The 20,641-nt window shown below is 42.8% G+C and overlaps 1 non-coding gene across 1 annotated transcript; it reads left to right on the top strand.

The window, feature by feature from the left end:
• Nucleotides 1-5,151: 5,151 nt before the first annotated feature.
• Nucleotides 5,152-5,258, top strand: LOC130716349 (small nucleolar RNA R71). The gene has a single exon (XR_009011966.1). It is a non-coding gene; the product is annotated as a small nucleolar RNA R71 (small nucleolar RNA).
• Nucleotides 5,259-20,641: the final 15,383 nt, after the last annotated feature.

The raw sequence follows: 20,641 nt of genomic DNA on the forward strand, positions 1-20,641 counted from the left end.
GCAGGGCCAAGAATTGCAAGTGAGTCAGGATCCTCCAGGGAAATTTTATGGTGAAGGGTCAAAGATAGACCCTTAATGGACTCACCTCGACTCCTTTCTCAAGAAACACTCGGAAGACCGAAGTCTCCTCCTCTCTTCCCCAAACACGCAATCACTCATCCCCAAAAACAGCAGCAAGTATTCACAAAAGCATTTTCAAAAAACAGCACCTGTAAGGAAACAACACTATAGCTAAAAGCATGTGAGTATAGGGAAGTAAAAGACCCAAAAACAAAAACTTAAATAACAATGCATGATAAAAAGAAAAATAAAAGCTATAAAAGAAAAAATATGTAAAAATGCATGAGCTAAACTAAAGGGAAGAGTTGACCTTCTTTACTAATTACCATGGAGGCCTTAGAGCCACCTCCTACTCCAGAATTTAGGCTCTCAATCCCTGCAAAATGCAACAACCACACAAGCAAAATAAAACAAAACTTGGGTTGTCTCCCAAGCAGCCCATTGTTATAGTCTTAGGTAGACTATCCCCCTTGTCAAGGAGGTTTGAAAAAGATGGTTTCCAACTTCAGAACCTCACCACCTTGGTACACTTTCAACCTCTGCCCATTCACAGTGAAAGTATTCTTGGTCACTGGGTTTTCAACCTCAACAGCACCATGAGGAAACACCCTCTTGACCACAAAGGGTACAGACCATCTAGACTTAAGTTTTCCAGGGAAGAGTCTCAATCTAGAATTGAAGAGCAGCACCAATTGCCCTGAGACAAATTCCCTATTCAAAATTTTTCTATCATGCCACTTCTTTGTTTTTTCCTTGTAGATGCTAGCACTCTCATAAGCTCGGAGTCGAAACTCATCAAGCTCATTCAATTGCAAGAGTCTCTTCTCGCTAGCAACTTTCCAATCAAAATTCAATTTCCTTATGGCCCAATAGGCCTTGTGTTCTAATTCCACAGGTAAGTGACACGCTTTCCCAAAAACTAAGTGGAAAGGAGAGGTACCAATCGGAGTTTTAAAAGCGGTTCGGTAGGCCCATAAAGCATCGTCAAGTTTCCTTGACCAATCCTTTCTGGAAGAATCTACCACCTTTTCAAGAATACGTTTTAATTCTCGATTAGAAATCTCAACTTGCCCACTAGTTTGGGGGTGATAGGGGGTAGACACTTTGTGCTTTACACCATATTTTTCCAAGAGAGACTCGAAAGCTCTGTTGCAAAAGTGGGTACCCCCATCACTTATAATTGCCCTAGGAACACCAAACCTAGTAAAAATGTTCTTTTTTAGAAAAGCAACCACCACCTTAGAGTCATTTGTTGAGAGTGCAGCGGCTTCAACCCACTTGGAAACATAATCAACAGCCACTAAAATATACTGGCAACCAAAAGAAGGTGGGAAAGGTCCCATGAAATCGATGCCCCAGACATCAAACAACTCAATTTCCAAAATATTTTTTAGGGGCATCTCATTTCTCCTTGAGATGTTACCAGTTCGTTGACATCTATCACAACTCTCAACAAAAGCTCTACTATCCCTATGCAGCGTAGGCCAATAGAAACCACTTTGGAGAACCTTAGCAGCGGTCCTCTCCCCACTAAAATGTCCACCATAACTTGATCCATGGCAATGCCAAAGAATTTTCTCAAAATCAACTTCTGGGATACACCTTCTAATGACTCCATCAGAACAAATTTTGAAAAGGAAAGGGTCATCCCAAAGGTAAGATTTTGCATCATGCAGAATTTTTTTCTTTTGCTGCCATTTCAAGTCATGGGGAATAAGTCCAGCAACACGGAAATTAGCAAAATGTACATACCAGGGTTGGGGTTCCTCGGTGGAAACAACTAGGAGTTTCTCATTCAGGAACTCCTCTTGAATAGGTATTAGGCTGCACGCCCCACCTTCCAATCTTGACAAATGGTCTGCCACGCTATTGTCCTTGCCTCTCCGGTCAATGATCTCAAGGTCAAACTCTTGAAGGAGTAAGACCCATCGAATCAACCTTGGCTTAGAGTCCTGTTTAGCAAACAAATGCCTCAAAGCAGAATGGTCAGTATGAACAATTACTTTAAAACCCAAGATGTAAGGCCTAAACTTTTCACAAGCAAAGACTACACCCAAAAACTCTTTTTCAGTTGTAGTGTAGTTCCTTTGGGCCTCATTCAACACTCTACTTGCATAGTATATCACATACAACACTCTTTCTTTCTTTTGACACAAGACAGCCCCTAAAGCCAGATCACTAGCATCACACATGATTTCAAATGGTAGAGACCAATCCGGAGCAACAATTACTGGGGCTGTCACCAAACTCTCTTTAATCGACTCAAAAGCTTCCAAACACTTCTCATCAAAAGTAAAAGGTGCCTCCTTCTCAAGCAAGTTGGTCATAGGCTTAGCTAATTTGGAAAAGTCTTTAATAAACCGCCTATAAAATCCAGCATGCCCGAGGAAACTCCTAATACCCTTGATGTTAGTCGGGGGAGGGAGCTTTTCAATGACTTCAATCTTAGCTCTATCAACCTCAATCCCCTTTTCAGACACCTTGTGTCCAAGAACTATGCCATCCCTAACCATGAAATGGCATTTCTCCCAATTCAAGACCAAGTTGGTCTCTTGACATCTTTTCAGAACCAAGGCTAAATTCCCTAGACAAGCATCAAAATTTGGACCAAAAACAGAGAAGTCGTCCATAAAGATCTCGATGCAAGTCTCTATCAAGTCAGAGAAAATAGCAAACATACACCTTTGGAAAGTAGCTGGGGCATTGCAAAGCCCAAATGGCATTCTCTTATAAGCAAACACGCCGTAAGGGCAAGTGAATGCCGTCTTCTCTTGGTCTTCCGGTGCAACACAAATTTGGTTGTACCCGGAATAGCCATCAAGAAAACAGTAGTATTGATGCCCAGCCAACTTATCCAGCATTTGATCTATGAAGGGCAAAGGAAAGTGATCCTTTCTAGTTACCGAATTCAGCCTTTGATAGTCAATACAAACCCTCCACTTCGTCACTTGACGAGTGGGAATCAACTCATTGTTCTCATTGGCAACCACAGTGATGCCTCCTTTCTTGGGAACCACTTGAACGAGACTTACCCATTCACTATCCGAAATTGGATAAATCACACTTGCATCAAGCAATTTAATTATCTCTTTCCTCACCACATCCTTCATGGAAGGGTTAAGTCTTCTTTGAGGTTGGACTATAGGTTTGTAATTTTCTTCCAACAAAATTTTATGCATGCATATCGCAGGACTAATACCTTTGATATCTTCAATAGTCCAACCCAAAGCTGACTTGTGATCCCTCAAAACTCTGAGGAGTTTCTCCTCTTCCAAGGGAGTGAGAGCACTATTCAAAATAACAGGTTTATTCTCACCTTCCTCAAGATAAGCATACTTGAGAGAGGAAGGGAGTGGCTTGAGCTCACTCTTCTCCTCAATCGGAATCTCCTCATCCCTAATTAACTCTTCTCTCCACATGCTTTCGGTGGAAAGGGATGAGACAGATTCTAATTGAGATAGAGTAGCATTCACCTCATGGTACAAAGAATCAAGTTCACTCTCAAGATTTTGGTCCTCCATTTCTAGCCCCTCCATGATTGTTGTTTCCAAGGGGTCCTTAATAGATATCCTAACAAACTCTTCACACACGAGCTCATCCACTACTTCACCCCGGAAAACTTCCTCATCTGCTCGGTGTTTCAAAGAGTCGAAGATATTGAAGAGGACCTCCTCTTCACCCACTTTCAATGTTAGAGTTCCCTTAGCCACTTTAATCTCAACCTCACCTGTGGCTAAGAATGGTCTCCCTAGTATGAGAGGAACTTTAGAGTCCTCTTCCATGTCTAAAATGACAAAATCCACTGGGAAGACAAACTTATCCATTTTAACCACAACATCTTCAATGATCTCGTAAGGGGTTTTTAAGGACCTATCCGCCATTTGCAAAGAAATCATAGTTGGGGTAACCTCACCTAAGTTCAACCTTTTAAACATACTAAGCGACATCAAGTTGATACTCGCTCCTAAATCACCCAAGGCTTCTACCACAGTTAACCCCTCTATCTCCACCGGAATAGTAAAACTCCCGGGATCTCTCCTCTTTTTAGACATCTTCCTTTGCAAAATGGCACTACACTCTTCGGTCATCAAGATAGTTTCATCGACCTTACTCAACTTCCTTCTCTTACTGAGGATATCTTTCATGAACTTAGCATAGATTGGCATTTTCTCCAAGGCTTCGGAGAAAGGAATATTAATATGGAGTTTCTTAAAAACTTCCAAGAACTTAGAAAATTGTTTATCCAAATTTTCCTTCACCAAAGCCTTGGGAAATGGAATCTTGCGGAGTTCAGGAGTATGGGCATTAACAACTCTAGTCCTAGTGGGCTCTCTAGCTCTTTCCTCCATAACACCCTCATCTCTTTCTACCTCAGCTTCCTCATTTTTCTCTCCCTCAACTTTCTCCTCTGGCTCATGTAACACTCTTCCACTCCTAGTAGAAACAACAACAGTATTTTCTTGCTCAGTCAAAGTTAAAGTTTCGGAAGAGAACTTACCTTGGTGATTCTCGGACATTTGCTTTGCTAGCTGTCCCAATTGACTCTCCAAGCTCTTTATAGCCATATCATGGCTCTTCTAATTGCTCGATGTATGATCAATGAATCTCTCAAACAGCTCCTCTAGACTCCTCTTGCCAACCGTCCTTTCAACAATTTGCGGCTGGACAAGAGGCCCTTGTTCTGCAGTTGGAGCTCCTCTTCCAGGAGTTAATGCTCTGGTCTCGCAATCATCATCATTGACAGTACACTGGTTACTAGCATGAGCTTCACCACACAATTCGCACTCCAAACAAGTTACTCTTGCTCCAATTGACTTGGTATCCTGTATATGTTTCCGGATTTCCGCTACTTCCTCGGAGAGTTGCTTGTTGGAGGCTATGAGCTTGTCATAAGTTTCCACTTCAAAAGAACTTCTTCGGATTTGGCGTTCATTCTCGGAGTTCATGGCTCTCATAGCCATTTTCTCTATCAAATCATACCCTGCTTGTGGGGGAAGAGCATCGAACTCCCCACTTGAAGCCGCATCCAAGCCAAACCGTGATGAGTATAGTAACCCATCATAGAACTTCGCCACACATTCAACTTGGGTGAGATTGTGTTGAGGACATTTCCTCAAAAGCTTCTTGAAATGCTCCCAAGCCTCATAAAGATTTTCATCTGAGGATTGTGTGAAAGTCATGATGTCATTCTTCAATTTCCTCAAGAGGGACCTTGGGAAGAACCTCGTTGTGAATTTTTCTACAAGGTCTTCCCAAGTAGTGAGACTCCCTTGAGGTTGTGAATTTAGCCAATCCTCTGCTGCGTCCTTCAAAGAGAATGGAAATAGGCTCAACCGAATTGCTTCCGAAGGAACATTCATCACCCGATAAGTGTTGCAATTACGGATGAACCTTTCCATATGAGCATGAGGATCTTCCGAGGAACCTCCACCATATTGGCTTTGGCTCACCATGTTGATGAATGCCGGTCTCAACTCAAAGTTCCCCACTCCTTCGGGAATGACAATACTTCCGGGATAGTCAAAGCTCATGGACCCCGAAGTTAGTTCCCGAAGAGTTCGGTTGGCATTCTCAACTTCTTTTTCACGCAAACGGAGGGTGATACCCTCCTGGATTCTTGCCTCAATATGGGCTTGCATCTCCTCCTCCGTCATATGGCCACCCATGACGGTGTCTCTTGTGAGAGTAGCCTGAAAGTTTGATACTAAACAGAGAAAGATTAGTAGCACCAATTCTAGACAAGTTCAAAACAAAAATAAAACCACAAACTAAAAACTTAAACCAAAAATCGCAAAACAATTCCCCGGCAACGGCGCCAAAAACTTGTTGGTTCTTCTGCAAGTGTACAGAATCTACCCGGTTTTAAATTATCGAACCACAGGGAATTAGATTGCAAATCCAGTTTAAGATTCAAGTTCAAGGTTGAAAAGCGAGTAAAATTCAGTTTTAATGATTGGCTGTTTCTTGAGTTTGTAAAAAGACAAGTGATCAAGTAATAAAGTGATTGAAATTCAGAGATGAGATTGCCTTGGGTTCTTGCTCAACAAATTCAGTTTTAGCAAACCTTCCTATTCAATTAATCCTGAGTCTATCCTTGATGTTCTAGCCTAGATAGTCATCTATCGATGCCTCGTAAAGAAAACCCTTTCTAATCAAAAGATAGATTCAATTCCTTGATAACCTAAACATTTGTTAGAAGCACTAAGCATGCAATTCAGGCCAACAAACCTCAACCCTTCCTCTATTCCTAGCAGCAAGTATAGAAGAGGTAATCTCACAACAAGTCCCAATTCTATAACAAACTATCGTTATGATTATAGAAAAGTAAAAAGCTAGCATGCATTCAAGCTTGAGAGATAAACCATAGGAGTGAGATTCAAGGGTTTACTCAGAACAACATGAATAGAAAAGGAATGAAAGCTAAAACATCCAAAGTCTTACAAAGAACCCAAAACAAAAGGGGTTTTAGCCAAGCATGGCTATGGAATCCATACATGAAGATAAAGATGAAACCTGAAACATAGGGCTTAGGGAAAGCTCCTCAAGCTCCAGAACTCAAACCCTCTCTTCTAACTTATGAAAAAATGATACAATGACAAAAGGTTCCAAGAGAAATGTCTAAAAACCAATTTATAGGCAAAACAGTCGAGTCTGGGCGCTCAGGCGCCAATTCAGAGCGCTTGAGCGCCAATTCCAGCCAAAAACATGCTCTCTGGAAGGTAATTGGCGCCTAGGCGCCAATTCCCAGCGCCTAGGCGCCAATTCCAGCAGCCTGACAAAACATAACTAGCGCCTAGGCGCCAATTCCCAGCGCCTAGGCGCTTAAGCTCGCTGGAAAAGACTTTTTAGCTTCTTGTAACTCCTCTTCCAAGCCTCTTTAAGTCCTCCTTCAATTCCAAGCTTCTTGGCCTTCTTTCACCTTCAGTTCCTGATCTGCAAACTTAACCAACAAGCCAAGGAAAATTCCAGAAGCTCAAAGAGCTTATTAGCACAAGAGATCCTTCAATTAACACAATAAAACCATGCAAGTCCTAAACTTACTTAAAATGCAAGAAAACTCCCTATAAAACTACAAAATTACCAAAACGAAGTAAAGACTCAAAGAAAGATAAAAATGCATGAAACACTACATGAGACTCAACAAAAAGACTCAAAACAAAGAAAGAAATGACCCTAAAAACACCACTAAACAAGGGTCATCAGGTAGTCTGGTTGGCGAGGGGCGAAGGAGACGGCAGGTGGATGAAGGAAGATGATTTTTGCCCTTCCGATGGGGTGACGATGGGAGGGGCATTTGGAGGTGAAGAGATGCCCGTCTCGCCATGACGAGTAGGCACCAGTGGGTCGCGGGCACCATTCGGAGGGGGGGGGGGGGCTCACGGCGGCAGACTCAAGCACGACGGGTCCTCCATCTGTGCTGATTGGGGGGATAGCTTGGGAGATTGGCTCACCCAAGTTTCTTCTTTTGGGCGAGCAGTCGCCGGAGGCACTCATCGGCGAGCATTTCCTTTTTTCCCCAACATTGGCTAAGGAAGGCACCTTGGCATTCCCAGAAGTAAAGGCTTTCAGGATCTCGGCGGTGGAGTGTAACACCCCGATTTCGGTGGCGTCACTTTAGTAACCAAAAATCAAATAAAGCGGAAAAGCAGGTATTTTTTTTCGTTTTCTTTTTAAATAAAAAGACTTGTCGAAATAAAGGCTCAACCCAATCGCGATTAACAGCGACTAACATACGATATAAGTACAACCCTCGCTGCAACTAGAAACATCGTCACAAGTTCCCTCAAGTGACGGAAAGTAACATCAAGTAACTGAAAGTAGTGCCCGCAGGCAAATAAGTGTGACCCATAGTCAGAGTCATAAGTCTTATAAATACAGTCATCCAAGTAAGTAAGTCAGCCCAGAACGGCTTTCAAAAGACCTCCTACGTCCGACAAACTCCCTGTGATCCTCATGGAAGAGAACCACACAAAAAGCTAATAGTCGGGGACCTACCCTGCCCCAAAATAAGAAATGACAATCAGAGCTATGACAACGACACCCGATATACTACACCCCTAACATCGACCCTCATCCAATTCTGCAAGAAGTCCGGGTCCACGTCGAAGGCTCAGTAATAGTCATTTCGCTCCGGGTCCTCCCCGAACGACGAACCATCACGAATCAACTGTTGAACGTCTGGCAGCAGGCCGACCGCCCAAACACAAACATGAACACAAAGCCAAGGCGCGAGGGTCAACTTACAGAATATGATAAATAATACAAGCAACAAGTGAAGAATAAGGGGTATATATATATGTTGTATATATACTTATATGTTCTGTATTGCCTACCCTAAGGTATATACATGGCATGTTAACGAATCTGTAATAACAACACAATATTTAGCATCTCAGCAAATCAACAAATAACATAACGATGTTCAACACATCAACAAATATAGTTAGGTGCATGGCGTGCCAATGCAATGTCATGCTCAAAAGATGATCCGGATAAAATGTCACCATCTCGATGGATGGGACAAGCCAAGCATCTCGCTCCGCTAAAGCATCTCGCTTTTATGAAGCATCTCGCTCCTGTGAAGCAGCACGCTCCTGTGAAGCATTTTGCTCCAATGAAGCATCTCGCTCTGATGAAGTCCGATCTGAGATCGTCCTTCGGAAAGCAGCACACTTTCCAAGAAATGTATGCATGAATGCAATATGGTTAGCTAAACAACGAATCTTCCTCACCAAGGTACGCGTGTCTAGCTAGAGTACATTGTCTCTACAATACCCTAAGGTAAACAAGGAAGTGCTAGACGCACTTGGTAACTTTCCTAGTCACTTTGGCTCACCGTCTCGATGGCCAACCCAACTGCTCAACGAGCAAAAGAATGCATCTCGCACTCAGTGACCTTTCAAGTTACCCTGGCTCACCATCTCGATGGCCAAACAACTCATCAACAATTAGAGAGAATGCTGCTCGCATTCTGTGACTTCTCGTCACAACAGCTCATCCTCTTGAAGACTGAAACAAATGCTCAAGGAGCAAGGAGTGTCATCCGCACTCAGTGACTGTCCCAGTCACAACGCTAGGATCGCCGACACTTCCCGTTTTCAAACTTATTTCAGATCCTAAGTCTTTTCCAAGAAATTGTTATTACTATTTGAAGATGTTCTATCTTTGGTTAATGCATTATGAATTTCATTTATGAAGTCAAGTTTCGTTTCTCTTTTGTTCGAAAACTCTTTAAGTAAAAAGATCCCAATAAACCCAAGTAATTCCCCGGGAAGGTCTCGATCCTAAAATGGCTATGGCTTAGACCTCCGGTCAGAGCCTGCCTAACATTTCTCAAACCTCGTCATTAGCATGGCATAACATCACGTTTTCCCCACACTCCGAAATCATATAATCAAGTACTATCTCAAATCAGTACAATTCAATAGAGCATATGCAAAACATCATAAACTCAACAAAAATAATGGCATATAGCTCAGTTCAATAACAATATCAATATAACAATAATTCAGTGCGGAAATCATAAGACGGAAACCAGTAAACGGCCGAAACCTCTCAGAAAACGGAGACACACGTCTCATATAAGTTCACTCGGCTGAAGCCTCCAGAAAACATTTTCCAGTTCAAAGCGATAAACAACATTCAATGCAATCTTCAATATCAAGCAATATTCAAGTCGAAGTTATCGACGCCTACAATACAAATAGCTAGTAAGTAAGTTGCCCTAACCTCGAGTTGTTCCAGTCTCGCGGTGCAGGTCTCCCTCACAAGCTTGTTTAGTCAACCCCAAAGTTTCCACAAACGAACCTTAGAGCGAACAAACCAAAATCAATCAAAATAAGTCGATACACTCGGAACAATACTAACTCACGTTAGACAAAGCTCAAGGAGCTTCAGAGTACCACATTTAGGCACGAATGGAAAGGCTTTTCCCGAATGGATGAGTTTTGACTCGATTCAAGTTTTGTACAAAAACACTTTATTCGCTAAAACGTGCATAACTCGAGCTACAGAACTCAGAATGACCGAAACCAAAGCCAAAATTTCGACAACGGAGAGAGCTACGCTATAACTCAGGTCATATAGACCCAAAAATTATTTTTGGACACGGTACCATGGCATATAAGTTTCGGCCACTATCAAAATAGGGCTTCCCGAACTTTTTCTTCGATCTAATTTAATTCCTAGGTATTCTTAGGCGATATCTAGGCCAGGGAAACTCTCAGAAAAATTATCGGATCGAAAACTGTCGCAGGGGTATTTTGGTCATTATTTTCAGCTCAGAATTTCAAAATTGGAATTTCGAAAAACAAATTGGATGGGGACGTTACCAACGACGTTTATGACGACTAATCCTACTAGCGCTAAGCTAAGTCGTGAGTTTTCAGCTTAAAGAACGGAACTTTGTTCAGAAATGGGTTTTTCCAACAGGAATGAATTCCGGCGGCATTTCGGCGACATTCGGCAAAATGTAATTCGCTAAACACGCTCAGGGGCATGCAGGGAATATGTTTAGACACTAAAATCAGCTTATTTGGACAGTTTTACAAAAAGCTCAAAACTTTGAGCACAGAAAGACATAGAGAAAAGCGACAGAATTGACGATCAGAAGTAAGGAATAGCATCTATACCTCGAGGTCTACGCGTAGCAACGAACGGTGCAACGATCAGGCAAGAAACGGCGAAAATCTTTTCTCCTCCCTCTCCTCTCAAGCTCGCGGCCTCTCCAATGGCAATGGTGGGGTTTTTGATTTTTTTTTCATTTTCTTGCTATTTATAGGTTTTGGAAAATTTGGAAAAATGAAAATTTCGCGAATCCGATTTTTCCTGCGTATTCCTCGGAGAATTCTAAGATAGGTTCTGGCGACAGAATTCCAGAACTCAAAACAGGTTTCTTGAAATTAAATCAAACGATCAAAAGTCGGTGTAAATCGATTTTACCTGAAAAACTACTTTTTGCAGTTGATGTCGGATTAGAAAACTTCGTTCTGAAGAAAGATTAGAAATATCGAGAGAAATAGGCGTACGCGTGTGGAATCTTCGTTTGAAGCTCCGAATAGAAAAAGTCTTCATCGTCCGTTGATTTTAGGGTTTCTGAACTATCAGATTTTCGGTTTCGGTTTCGGCAAACTTCCGAGTATTGGAATTTGACGTTCGTACATTCCAGGGTTTCGTATCGAAACGCTTGTTTATAGGCGAATAAGAGAAGTTCTAACATTTCTCTGAATATTTTTGGAATTAGTTTCCATCGTGTCTTAAAATATAAATTAGCTATTTTCTAGCGTTTTTGACCTAGGTTTAAGCGAATACTAATCGTGCTATAACTTTTATCGACTTTGATACATTCCTTCGCTTTTTCCTGAACTTTCTCCTTCACAAATTTATTCCATTCAACAAACACTTGTTCAGGTTTTCCTTCACGTTACATCAAATTAATCGTGAAAAGGAATTTTATTCGATTTATTCCAAACTTAAAACTTTGGGTCTCACATGGAGAACTTCATATTCCCTGAAAAACAAAAGGAAAAGTTGTTAGCAGTGGGAAAGTCAAGGGGAGACGTGAAGGAAAAAGTGTAAAAAGCGACCTAATCACGGGAGTAATTTAGAGCCCGGAGGTAGCATGGGGTAGTAACTATTTTTTCAAATCTCACGTGATCCCTAGATATATCTCTTAATCTCTTGTAATATCTCGAGATTACCACGAGATTACAAGATTATTACTTGGTCTAGAATGTCAAAAAATGATTAGTATGAGGGTATTTCAAACTTTTGACCCACAAATATGATGATGAATTGATAACTAAAGAGTTAGGTGTAGAGGAGAATGAGAATGATGGTGAGAATGATGTTACTAAGGATGTCGTTGAATAAGTTATAGAAGACCCAGAGAATTTGGTCCTTCACTATGTCTACCTCATCATCACCATCACCATCACCATCAAGTTCTTTCTCAGATGTGATAGACATGGACCCCCCAAGATTAGGGTCAAGGACCAAATTCGATGGTGTTGAAGGATTTTAAATTTGGAGATGATGACTAGTGACGTATTTGTTCTTGTTTTAAATTTATCATACTTTGTATTGATATTTTTTAATTTGTTATGTCTTGCGTATCTTAGATTTGGATGTTTGGTGCATGGTTTTAATTATCATTGTTGGATAATTCAGATAATTTTTAATACCATTAGAGTGACTTCATCCATATTATGGCTTAAAAAATATTATTTTTGCAAGACAAGATTACCTCATCTCCACGAGATTAGGTAATCTCTAGAGATTTACAACCTTGGATCGTTCAACTGATCATTTATAAATGGAGCGTGTATGAATATTGGTCGGCCCAAATGATCCCCCAGGTTTTAACGCGGAGTACTTCTTGGCTGCTGACAATGAAAGAGAAAAAGAAGATATTAATTCAGGTTGACTACTTGTATTTATTTTCCCTTACCACTTTTTTGTATTTATGACTGCCTGGCGAGGCTAGCTGTTAATGAAAATTCGTTGCGACTCTTTCTGTCTTCTTCTGCTTATCGTTTTGCCATGTTTTGCGTTTGTTTTTCGATTTAAGTCTGAATTACGTTTGACGACTTTGAGTGTGTGCCGGGTTTAACTAGGACTTCTGCTCAGTTTTGAACTGAGGCTTTGTTCACACGCTTTTCCCGTAAGATCAGGTGTGGCCTTGCCAGTTTTTCCTGGCGAGGACTTACGGTGGCTGGGGTCGCAATGGCCATGTGGGTTTCCCGAGGCTTAGCCTAGTTAGAGATGCTTGCCCATATTTCGGGGAGGCTTTTTGGGATAAGGAGCTTATCCACACACGTCGCCAACGTGTGGCAACGGTCGCGCCGGACTTTCCGGAGCGATCCCCAGACATCAAGGTCATGTTGGTATCGCCACCTTCAGGGAATTTTTCCCACCGAGCGACCGTTACAATTCAGTTGCGAGTTATGAGTATTGCTGAGAATATCCTTTTGCCTGTATTTGATCTTAAAAAGAGATTTTTACATTTTTTTGAGGGATGCCTCATTAAAAAACTCCCGCGATGGAGAAAAAGAGTACATCTTTATTTTTGTACTTTATTCTGTTCCTTCCCGCCATGCCATCGCTCCTGCTCCTCTCCTGCTCCGCCTTCCCTGTAGTGATCCCTTCCGACTAGAGCACCATGCCAAGAACCTCATCTTTCAAACCCGACGTGCTCGCCGCCCACTCTTCACCCCTGTGAGGCCGGTTTTCCCGCCCGGCTGCCCTATGGGAGAATGAGCTTGTTCCTAACTTGTTTCCTCGCTTGGCATACCGGGCCGCCCTTGAAGGTTTAAAATTCGCACCCCCCACTGGTTTCCAACACTCCACCTTTCCTTTTCCTTTGTTCATGCGGCGACGCGCTCGGCTCCGTTCCTCTTCTTTCTTCGGCTCGCCCCGGGGTTGCTCAACTTTTTCCCATTCGCTTTGCTCGCCGCTGCCTCGCTGTAGCTTTAACTGAACCGCTCCTTGTAGCACTGCCTCCTTTTCTCCACTTCTTTCCTGTCGAATGCCCCAAAGAGTTGGCTTTCTGAACCTGGGCAACCCCCAGAATGCTGCGTCCTTGTGACTCCAATTGAAGAGGGCAAAATTGTCCTCCACCAACTTCTCCAGGCGCCTTTCCTAACTAACTGTGAGCCTGGGCTCAATCGCCAGTACTCCCCTACTAAATTTGTACATTTCCAAGTCCGCAATTACGTTTGCCCAACGCTCCTTCGCCTGACATCAGTGAATTGCCCATCTTTCCATGTCCTACCATATGGCCTTTTCTGATTCCAGTTACTTCTCAGCCCCCCCAATACCTTTCACTAATCCACCGTCCCTGTCTTCTCGCTCCTCTTTGACCCTAGCCCTGTATGCCCTGCTGACCTTGATCGCCTCCCAAGATCTCAATCTCGTGACATCTAGGCCCATCTCTAGCTCCTTTCTTCCCATACAAACTCAGGCAGTTGTTGTAGCATTCACTCGCCCGCCGTTGATCTACCGCGATCTTTTCTACATTGCTGCAGATCAGCGGGTACTTCACCGCCAGGTGAGCTGTTGATATCACTACGGAGAGGCGATTCAACGTGTTCCGACCAATGATGACATTGTACGATGCCACTACCTGCAAAACCAAATACCTGACCCGCAAGAGCTTTGCGTTCTCATCAATACCAAAAATTGTGTCCAAATCCAAGTAGCCGCGCACCAAGACCCGTTCCCCCGAAAAGCCTACCAAAGTTCCGGAGTATGACATCAGGTCTTTATCTGTGAACCCCAATTGGTCAAATGCGTCGCCCTAGATTGATATCCGCAGAGCTACCCTGGTCTAAGAGCACTCTTCGCACATTGAAACTATTGATCCTCACCATTACCACCACGGGATCGTCCTTATGTGTCTTAACCCCTTCAAAGTCTGCCGACGATATCACTATGTCAGGGTGCTGAAAAGCAAATGGAGTTGAAAACTCGTGTACTGAACTCACCGCCCTCACATGCATGCGTCCCGCTGCTGGCGTGTCTCCGCCTCTGCCGAAGACCCCTGCAATTGTATTGATCGTCTCAACCGGCGATTCGAGATCCTTGTTGAAGGTTTCTTCAACTCCTTTCTTCCTTGTCGCCAATGTCTTCTTCTTGTCCGCTGTTGGTGTCTAGCGACGGCCATCCCGCCTGCGATAATCTTGCTGGCTGTTTCCCTTGTAGTGATTCCCCTGTTGGTGGTCGCCCTGCCAGCGATCGCCGCGGTCATTCAATTGTGAGCGTCCCACCCTGATCAGCCTCTCAATCTCATTTTCCAACGTAAAGTAGTCTCCGGTGTCATGGCCCGCCGAGCGATGATACTCGCACCACTTGGTTTTGTCTACTGCCACCCGCGGCGGGTTAACTTCTTTCTCGCCTCCTTCGACGGCGTGCGTTGCCTTTACTTCCCGGAGTAGTTCTGTCAAATGTGCGTTTAGACTTTTGATTGACCCCTCTCGCTGGCGAGAGTCGGCTTGATGCCACGGGCGCCGACGTTCAAAACTTTCCTTATTTGGATAGAGTTTCTTCTTCGCAAGCTTCTCCAATGGCTTTGTTTTCTTATCCCTTCGCTTGCTGCTTTCTCCCTTCTCCCGACCTTGCCTGTTTGCCGACGATATGTCCTTTTGACTGCCATCTTTCTCTGCCTTTGCACGCCTCCTTTTGAATGCGTCGTCTTCCTCGTCCATGATGTATGTGTTCGCCCGAGCATGAACTTCCGCCATCGAACGAGCTGGCTTCCGGCTTAACTTGCTGTTCAGCTTCCCCGGTTGTAGGCCATTGTTGAATGCGCGCGGATAGGCTTGCGGTTCCGACTCCTCGTTCTTAACAGATGCCGCGCTGTACCGCCTCACATACTGCTTCAGGGTTTCACCTTCTGACTGGCGAACGTTGTACAGATCGTCAATCGTAACCTGCTTGATCTTGCTTGCGGAGTGTAACACCCCTAATTCCAGGTGTCACTTTAGTAACCAAAAATAAACTTTACGCGGAAAACAGGTAATAATTTTTTTCGTTTTCTTTCCTTTAAATCAAAACGATAAGGAAGTAAAGACAAAACCCAACTACTAAACTAACCGATATACAACATATATACATGTACAGCCTCAGCTGCACTCCATGTCACGCGCACTCGCAGTGACTCCAAAGCAGTGTGCCCGTAGGCAAATATATACAGACCCAGAAGTGTAAGTGAGAAAATTATAATTACAAACCACTAGGAGAAAGTCGGCCTCAATATGGCCTAAGCAAAGACCCCTATGGTCCAACTGACTCACTGTGATCCCTCAGTAAGAGAACCACACGAAAAGTCATGCGTCGGAAACCTACCCGATCCCAAAAGCAAAATGAATCAGAGCTCTACACAAAGCATGACGCCTGCCCAAACCTAACCTCCCAGTGCCAAACCCACAACGATCTGAAGCCGGCAAGTTGAAGCTCAACTCCATGCGCCATAGAACTCCTTTCGTCAGACGTCCACGCTCGTCAGTCCGGTCCTCCATGACCCTTCCCCGATACGTCGCCCGGTGACCAGCAACATCGATCACCCAAGCGGTGGGGCATCCCGATCCTGCAGCTCATATCTGATCCCCCCCCCCCGAGGGAGAGACCACCGAGAACCAGTCGGCCATCGACATCTGGCAGCAGGCCGACCGCCCAAACACAAACATACAAACAAAGCCAAGGCGCTAGGGTCAACTCACAGCAATAAGTACATATACACTCAACATGTGACAGGGTATACATATAAGTTGTTATATAAGCATATAAGTAATCCTAGCATGTTATGGCTCTAACATTGCTTCAATAAACAAACAGCACACAGTCTCAGTCAGCATGAATGTATGCGTGAAATGCACAATATGAATCCGGATTTGTGACGCGTTCCCGTTCGCCACAAGTGAAGCATTCCCGTTCTTCACTATGGATGGACCATTCCCGTTATCCATCCTGGATGAAATCCATCCTGGATGAACCATTCCCGTTATTCATCCTTGGTGAACCATTCCCGTTATTCACCATATGATGAACCATTCCCGTTATTCATCATTTATGCAAGGTGAACCATTCCCGTTATTCACCATGATATGCACAGGTGAACCATTCCCGTTATTCACCCGATTGAATGCAACGTGGTTAGCCAAACAACGAATCGCCCTTACCACGAAAGTGTTTAGCTCACAACCCAATCTCAACCAACCCATGAGTTAGTGTCGGTCAATACAACACAACTCGGAGTAAGTGTCGGTCAATACAACACAGCTCCACCAACAAGAATACACAAGGGTCTAGTGTCGGTCAATACAACACAGCCCAAACAACAAGAGCGCTAAGTGTCGGTCAATACAACACCGCTCCAACAACAAGAGAACCCAAGGGATTAGTGTCGGTCAATACAACACAACCCCATCAACAAGAGTACGTAAAGTACTCGGTGACTTTCAATCATCACCATAGCTCACCTTAGTGGCTTTCCCCAATTCCAATAACTCACAACAAAGGTCGACTTTTCCCCGTCTTTCGTAAATATTTTCCCCTTCAGTTTTCCTATACTTAAACGTTAATAAAAATGATTTCAATTCAGATTAGTCAGGTTATGAGTTTATTTCTCAAAATCTAGGTTTCCCAAGTCTTTAGTTTTCGAAATTCTAATCCTTCTACGTTTTCCGAAAACCAACCACCCAAAAGAAGTTTCCCGGGGAAAGTCTAAGTAAACCAACAAATACCAACCAGGCTAGGTCTCAAACCCCTCATTTGGACTTGCCTAGGGTTGCTCATCCAACCCAAAATATCAAAGATCACCAGATCAATGAATCTCCACTCCGAAGTCGCGTCAAAACGCTCAATTCAACACAACATCACATCATAAGTTATGAAAACATTCATAACAATAAACCATCATCATAATCAATATCATAGCAAAGCATAAGTCGAATTTATCGATGCCTATCATGCAATCATAGCTAATATATATGTAAGTTGCCCTAACCTCGAGCTGTTCCAGCTTCGCAAACAAAGTTCTCCTCAAACAATTGCTCTGAGTCTTCCAAAGTTCCCTCAACTGAACCTCGGAGAAAAACAAAGCAGAATCCAAACAAAATCGATTAGTTCGATCGCAAAACAATACATAAACGATAGACAAAGCATTAAAGCTTCAGAATAGGACAATAAGGTACGAAAAGACAAGTTTTCGAAACCGAAAAACTCCCCCCTAAAGGAAATAGTCCACGGCCTCAAAGGAAAAAGGGCTTCGGCTCATTTTCTTTGATCAAATCAATTCACAAGGTAGTTTTAGGATAAAACTAAGGCAAAGAAACTGTCGGAACAATTTTCGGACAATCGGGTCGAAATATGACTATCCAGGGGCATTTTGGTCCAAAATAAAGGCTCAAAACTTCAAAGTTATCAATTCTGAAAAAAAATTTGACAGCAACGATCCTCATGACATCCGTGACAACAAATCCTAAAGGCACGAAGTCAGATTAAGTCTTTTCGACAATAAAGTTTCGAAATGTGAGCAAAAAGGGTTTTGAAACAGTTTTTCAGATCCCTGTCAAATGGATCACAATCACAGTTTACTGACAGAGGTTTTAGGCTCATGGGAACCTAGAGAACATAACCCAAGCAAGAAATCGAAGAAAACGGACAATTTTAGAAAAAGCTCAAAATTGTGAGCACAGAAACGACTTCAGAAACGCAACAGAAACAACAATCAGAGGTAGGAATCGTGTTAGTTACCTCGATACCTAGAAGTAGGGACGAACTGCACGAAGATTGGTCAAGGTTTCGCGAAAATCTCCTCCCCCCTTGCTCTCCACGAAATTCGGCCACAATAGGAAGAAAATGAAGGAATTTTTGCTTTTTGAGCTATTTATAGGCAGGCGAAATCGCGGGAAAATGAAAATTTCGCGATTCTGATTTTTGCAGCACGATCACCGAGGAATTCTAAGAGAGATTCTGGCGTCGGAATTCCAGAACTCAAAACAATTATCTAAGATTTGGGAAAAACGATATCCAAAACGCCAAAAGCGGTGTAAGTTAGTCTGTCCCGAAAAACTACTTTTTGCTGTGATGCTCAGACGACAAAACTTCCAACAGAAGAAAGATTGGAAATGTCGAAACAAGTCTGGCAATGCGGACGGAATCTTCGTTAGAAGTCCCGAATAGAAAAAGTCTTCATCCTTCGCTCAAAACTAGGGTTTCGAAGCAAAGAAATTAGAGTCGTCGAGCTTCCGGAAAGTGAAACCTATCGTGCGTACAGTCCAGAGTTCCGAAATGAAACGCTGGTCGATGGAAAAATAAAGAGAATCTTTAAATATTCCGAGAGTTCTAAATCTCACTCAAAACGTTGCTTTAAGAGCGAAATAGCCTATTCTGGACACGCTCGCCATAAGGCAGGTGTGCAGACGACTCGCACTAACTCCGAAAACAACTACGCAACATTCCTCAAGCAATTCCTGAGCTTTCTTCTTCATTAATCTTTCTCAAATGTCAAACTCCTGTCACGCTTACACTGATTCTACGTGTGAGTCGGAAACTTAACTTGTTCTGAAAATCCAGGTCTTACAATACTCCCCTCCAAAAAGAAAGTTTCGTCCTCGAAACTCAGAGTTCTGCGAAAAGTCCGGAATACAGTTCCTCGATCTTATCTTCCAATTCTCATGTAGTAGTGCCTGTGTCATTGTTCCTCATAATCTTTACTTAAGCAATCTGCTTTCCCCTTAACTGTTTCACTCTTCTATCCCCACTGCTAACTGTCGGCGTCTCAAAAGACAAAACATCATTCAACCTCATGTCGTCAGACTCGATTACTTGCGTCGGACCTCTGCTTGAAATGATACCGGTTGGCACTCCGTGCAGTCGCACAACCTTAGCCACTTACTTCTTTACTTTCGGTCATCCGGAATTCTTCTTAAACTCGGTGCCTCTCTGTCATCTTAAGGTAAATACTCAACTCGTCCTCGTGATCTTCATCTACAGTCCAAAACCCCACTTGTTCGTTCGATAACTCCTAGACGAATCCTCCCCCGTGGAAACCGCTAGTCCATTAAAACTCCTCCAACTTCGTAACTATCTTTACACACACCAAGAAATCAAACTTCTACTTAGTCACTATTCGAATTAAAACTCAACTTATGTCCTTATTTCTTGTCCTTCACTAATCTTATCCCCTTCAACATCAATTTATCAACAACTTATAAGATAATCCTCCTCTTAATATCCAACAATCCATTATTACCGTCTTCTTCCTCAAAACTTCCCTCACTCAAACCTATTTACATTTACTGAAATCCCTAACACTTCGCGCAAATCGAGACTTATCCTCTAGGAGATTAAATCATAACTATACCTCAAGGGACTTAACTAGCCATTTCATCATCCGATCCTTCAACATTCTGAGATTTAACTGTTATCGTAACCGCTAACACCACCAAATCTCTTATGTGTACAGGAATCTCAGCTCACTAGGTCAACCTTAGCCCTAGGATTCTCATTCAACTTTAGTAAAATTCACTTGTTACCCGTAATATGCACCATCAAAATCCATAACAAAGTTTCATTCACTCTTAGGCTCTAAGAAACTTGTCAAAATATGACAACCTCAGGTATTCATCTTAATACTAACACCTTCCTTTTTGTGACTCAATCACCATCTCATCAATCAACTTCTTAATCTCTCAATCAAATTCTTACAAACTTCGAGTCTTACACACCTTAGACAACCATTCATAGATTTAAAACCTAAACCTTCACCAAGTTTGGTCCTCTAATGACCTTTAATCCTTCAATACTTCTTAAATGAATATCCGTTTCTTAAAAACTATAACTCCTTCACTTACCCAAACGACCTGATAAGTGTCGTCATGCTTCCACACTCACCACTTGGTCCTGCTATCCATAATCATAACCTATTATGCTAACATCATTCAAATCTTATCACATGGTCATTATGTCCGCAATCTCATAATCAACATCAATCGATCACCGACCTTAACACTCCACACAACCCAGAATTCCTTTACTTCAAGATCTCTCTTATACTACACCTCAATGGTCTTAACCCGAA

This window comes from Lotus japonicus, chromosome 4, assembly GCF_012489685.1.
Source record: "Lotus japonicus ecotype B-129 chromosome 4, LjGifu_v1.2".
NCBI lineage: Eukaryota > Viridiplantae > Streptophyta > Magnoliopsida > Fabales > Fabaceae > Lotus > Lotus japonicus.